The sequence below is a fragment of the Cydia pomonella genome, chromosome 3, assembly GCF_033807575.1.
Source record: "Cydia pomonella isolate Wapato2018A chromosome 3, ilCydPomo1, whole genome shotgun sequence".
Lineage (NCBI taxonomy): Eukaryota > Metazoa > Arthropoda > Insecta > Lepidoptera > Tortricidae > Cydia > Cydia pomonella.
Genome location: NC_084705.1, coordinates 1,456,289 through 1,462,288, shown reverse-complemented (window position 1 = coordinate 1,462,288; position 6,000 = coordinate 1,456,289).

Sequence of the window (6,000 nt, the reverse complement as noted above, 5' to 3'; positions counted from 1 at the left end):
CATGACTTTCATCCCTCTGCATCACATGCCCATACCACGCTAGGCGATTCGCTCTTACTTTTTCTTGAAACTAGCTAGCGCTAGAGACCTTCTTCTTCTTCTTTTAAAATATGGCTTCCATCAAATCTATGATGATTTTGCCAATGTCAAGTTTCGTTGTAAGTGTTAAGTGTGCTCGTAGAGCATGACGTTGTTCGGTAGTTGCTTTTAGTAAAGAGATAGCTGGACTTTACTAAAAGCCACGATGGATTGCCGGATGTTGATTAAATCATGGTTAAACGCGTTTCAAGATTAGTTTTTCATTAACTGCACACTTCCACGATAGTTCACTGCATAATAAGCTATCAATACTACACTTTGAACGACATAAATGAGCAAAACACAAAAAAATATTTTCGAGACGTCTTCGCCATCTTGAATCTCAACGACAACCTCGCTAGAGACCTCACGCTTACTGTCACTGTGACAACTAGGTTGACATAGAAATGTTCGTAAAACCAATTTCAATTATAAAATTACAACTTTGGAATTTGAGTCTTTTCCATAGAAACAATAAACGACAAACGAATTAAAAAAAACCGCACCCGTTACGGATATACAGGTTGACCTTGGACAAACCCTGAAATCCCACGTAGGGTTACTTCTCAGGAATGCTCTGACGTTAATATTTTTTTAATTAGAACAAAAGATAAAAAAAAGTCGAACAAAAGTTATTACTGTTATTTATTAGCAATAATTGACAACAAAAAAAAACACACTGTGTTAATCTTTGGCAGTGTTTTTGACAATTTGTTCGAAATATTTGATAATGATGACATTTTTCAAAAGTCAGAAGCTTATTAGTGTCATAAATAAAAAAGATATTCAAAAAGGTCGAAGAAGGTTCCATACTATTCCTTGAGGATATCACCTTAGGAGCTACTAACACATACAGGCTGCTCCAAAGTATAAAATGGTAATTTGTTATAGTTTCTATTTTCCTCCGTGAGCTTCTACGGATTATCGTCTTATCTATTGTTTAAAAACCGCAAAGGCGCGTGCCACTATGAAAAAATGGTCGGGCCGCATAGGTAGCGTTTATTGAATTACTACTCTATTGAGCACGGAATAAGATTCATTATGAACTAATACAGAATTCTAACAGAATAGCTGTCTGATCTCTATTGGTGCGTCTAAGGTAGGCGACTAAACGCTCTCAAACCAGCTTAACTTGTGACACTGCGATCCGAAACAAAGATACGTATTCGAAGACCTCGCTTGCACTGGTAATGCGAGCGCACGGCTAGCTAGCGCCAATGAAGCAATGTTATGTTTCTCGAAGAGCAGGTAAAAAACAGGGCCGGATTTTCACACCAATATATTTGGGTGGTTTTACGTTCTTTAATTTAAAGAGATAAAACATAACACTATTTAAATAGTAGGTACACATCTAACAGAATGGGTTTGTGTAATTACAATAATAACGAGATATACTCATTTTTATAATCAACTGTTTAAACAGTTGTTTGCTAATTTTAAACTTTAAACAGGCTAATTTTAAATAAACAATAAAACAATGGTAAAATAGTAATAAATATGTATATCCATTTAACAATCCCGTACTACTAATTAGACCTATTTTAAATAGACCTATATGTTATAATTATGTACACTAAAATAAAGATATTATTTACAATAGAGTACACATTTAGTAAAACATGTATACAAATTTATATTATGAGTCAACAAAAAAATAAGTAACATATACATAATAGTGTATGCATAAAATAAATAAATATAAAACAAAATATGCATATCGTTTAGAGTCAAATCACGCTAACTCTTTCAAGCAAACCATACAAACAGTGTCAGTTTGTTAGAAGTCTGAAGAGTTAGCGTTATTCGACTGTAGGTAAAATCACAGAAAACAATGTTATTATTGTAATTACACAAACCCATTCTGTTAGATGTGTACCTACTATTTAAATAGTGTTATGTTTTACCTCTTTAAATTAAAGAACGTAAAACCACCCAAATATATTTGTGTGAAAATCCGGCACTGTTTTTTACCTGCTCTTCGAGAAACATAACATTGCTTCCTTGGCGCTAGCTAGCCGTGCGCTCGCATTACCAGTGCAAGCGAGGTCTTCGAATACGTATCTTTGTTTCGGATCGCAGTGTCACAAGTTAAGCTGGTTTGAGAGCGTTTAGTCGCCTACCTTAGACGCACCGATAGAGATCAGACAGCTATTCTGTTAGAATTCTGTATTAGTTCATAATGAATCTTATTCCGTGCTCAATAGAGTAGTAATTCAATAAACGCTACCTATGCGGCCCGATCATTTTTTCATAGTGGCACGCGCCTTTGCGGTTTTTAAACAATAGATAAGACGATAATCCGTAGAAGCTCACGGAGGAAAATAGAAACTATAATTTCTTCGAAACCGCTACACCGGTTGTTATGATACTTTGTACACTGGTTCTAAATACCCTAATGCATATGTACATTTCGGCTTTGTCCAATGGCTAGGGACACACTGTATGAAGTTTTCCAAAAAATCTCAAATAATGCGAGGATATTAGGTACGGTATTTGTTGCAGTTCTTGAATTATATTGATATTTTGTATAAGTACATTGTTTAAAAAAAAAACATAACTAAGTACTTTTTTCAAGCCAATTCGTTTGAACTTCATAGTTTAGCATACCCATTTCAATAAAAAAAAACTTAAAAATGTCACTTTCGGCTTTTACCAGTTTTCCATAGAAAAATAAACGATTTAAAAAAACGCACCGTGACGGAAATATGTAGTGTGCCAAATTAATCATAACTTGACACTCTGAAAGATTACGATACGAATAAGTAGTATTTTTTAAGATGCTTGTTTAAGGAAAAATGTAATGTGAATGTCACGTTCGTTACGCGTTTTCTCGATGGTTAAAATTACTTACTCTACAAATAATGGGCGGGGGCCGCGAAGGAACCAAACGTGAAGTCGATCATAGCGAAGTTTCAGCTTTTTTTATGTCGCCGAAAAGTAAAACAACAGTGCATGGTAAGTGTTTCATTGTGACCAAGGGCGTAGTCAGCCAGTGAACTAGGGGGGGGGGGGGGGTTAGTTTATATCGCCGGAGGCCTGGGGGGAAGGGCAGACGCCGCACAGTTGTATGTAACATTTAGCTCCAGGGGGGCAGCCCCCTGCCTGTACCTGCCTACGCCCATGATTGTGACCTTTATGAGAAGCGTCCGGAATATCAAATAATAATAATATATATAATAATATATTAATATATTTATCATTTAACATTTACCAGGAATACCTCATAGGCAGTTTTTCCTCTTCTGAGTTGGATTCGCAGTCGTATTTGTAATAAAAGTAGTGCCGTTGCCAAGTTGTCCAAGGAACCGTGACAAAACTCCTGGACTAATCTAGCACGATGATGTAAATGGTGACGTATTTTTTAAAATGCAGTAGGCTCAGAGAACGGAGTTTTTGGAAAGTCGTAGCGTTTTTGTTCCACAATACGGTTCCCAAAAATTTAAAAACTTGGCCATTTTGAGGCTATTCTCTATTGACTTCAGGGATTCCAGAGTTATTGACTGCGTTCGACAGATTAAAATCACGAACGGTTTAAAATGCACTTTTAAAAATATTATACATTTTGCACAAAAACTAAAAATATGAAAGTTTTTTTTCTAAACATGAGCAATATTATGATTTTGGGAACTCAGCTATTACTTTTACTATTATTAAAACGCACAAAAAAATCATATTTAAAAACATCATATCTGCGACCCTAGTGGGGCCCATTTAATTCCAATTCTAAAACCCCATTTAGAAAGTTCAAGAACTTGCATGCATTATTCGATACATCGCTAACTACAGAGTACAAGAAATTCAATCGATCGGCCAAATACCGCAATGTAACAAAAAATATAGGGCTTTAGAACGACATTGATAATATTGTGTTGACGACCCTTTAAGTTTTCTATTTTTATTTTTCCTTGTCCAAGATCAAACCTCGTGTAATATAACCCCGAACGAAAACAAAATATGAATAATATCATAGGCATTCGGCATTTCTTGTTCATAAAACAACAACCAATAATAGGAATGTTTTTTCTGTCCATTTTCTTACACGCGCAGTTCCGCTTCCGTGTAATTCCGTAAAAGAAACAAAAAATATCGTCTGAAGGAAAACTGAAGTACTTATAATTTTATTTTAGCTAAAAAGTAGATAAAATAAATCCTGTGCGCTTGTAATTTGACTAACGTTTTGGCCTAGTGGGTAGTGACCCTGTCTATGAAGCCGATGGTTTTGGGTTCAAATTAAATCCCGGTAAGAGCATTTATGTTTGTGGGCTTAGTCAATTTGTGTATTTAATGTCCTTTTATATTATATTATTATAACGAACCTATTGTGTCCCACTGCTGGGCAAAGGCCTCCCCCCTCTTCTTCCACTCATCCCGGGTTTTGAGCTACGACCGGCCATTCCCTCAAAAAGGAGTCTAAGTTATCCCGCCATCGCCGACGAGGTCTGCCAGATCCCCGGTTTGACTCCTGGGGCACCCAATCCGTGGTTATCTTGGCCCACAAGTCATTCGGCATGCGGCAGACATGCCCAGCCCAGTCCCACTTTAACTTGTCCTATAATAATAATAATAATAAACCCGCGGGGGCAGCTTGTGGCGAGCTGACGGTGAGTGGCGACACCGCGGACCCCTATTCCAGAGGGTCCTTTTATTTGGCCCTCGCCTCTGCGCTTGCCTTCACCGGCCGGCCAGAGTGGAGTCGCAAGAGCGGGACCTATGCTCCAGGTTGGAAGTGTAAAATGTCATAACGCCGGCGGCCTGCTGAACGGATTACCGGGATCTGGCTGCCGCAGACTCACCTCTCGACAACCTCACAGCCGCTCCAAAGTGTTGCCCTATTGTCGCACTGTGCGTGCGGCCGTTGTGGGGCCCACTCAATGAGTTGGCGAGTCACCACCTGTCTTAAACAATTCCGAGACTGATTGTCACGGCAGGTGTCCGTTAGTCTCCTCCTATAGCCCATTATCCAGTCCATCCAACTTTCAAATCAATAGCCTTATGACCTTAGATCCCATCGCAGCACAAAAGTGCTGCACTGCAATAGTCTTTGCACCTGGCGGGGACCATCTCCGGATGTATCATGTTGTGCGCTCGGGGATGGTATCCACCACGTGTATCCCTTGCTTTTAGATTAATTTGTCTTAAAGGGCCTCTGCGCTGTTGGCTTCGGCTCCACGCATGCCTCCCAAAGGTCCGGGACCCCATGGTCCCGAGATATGGTAAGACAGACAAATAATAATAATAAATACCCCGGAAACAACTTAAATTCAACAACCCCCGCTGCATTTACTTGGTAAATAACCCGTAAATGTAGCTGATTACCAGCCTAGAGCTGAGAAAACCAACCCTTTCGAAAATAATAATAATTTAGCCTATATACGTCCCACTGCTGGGCACAGGCCTCCTCTCATGCGCGAGAGGGCTCGGGCTATAGTCCCCACGCTAGCCCAATGCGGATTGGGAACTTCACATACACCTTTGAACTTCTTCGCAGATGTATGCAGGTTTCCTCACGATGTTTTCCTTCACCGAAAAGCTAGTGGTAAATATCAGATGATATTTCGTACATAAGTTCCGAAAAACTCATTGGTACGAGCCAGGATTTGAACCCACGACCTCCGGATTGAAAGTCGGACGTCATATCCACTCGGCCACCACCGCTTGTCCACTTGTCCTATAATATATATTTAATTAATTGTCATGATAAGATTAAGCGTAACTCTTTAAGCTTGAGAATGTGAAATAAACTGGGGGTACATCTTCCATCCGCTACTAAAATACTTGTTTTAACGAGTTGAATAACACCTTAGCAGTTATTTTTAGGGTTCCGTACCTCGAAAGGAAAAAATGGAACCCTTATAGGATCACTTTGTTGTCCGTCCGTCCGTCTGTCTGTCTGTCAAGACCTTTTTTCTCAGGAACGCGTGG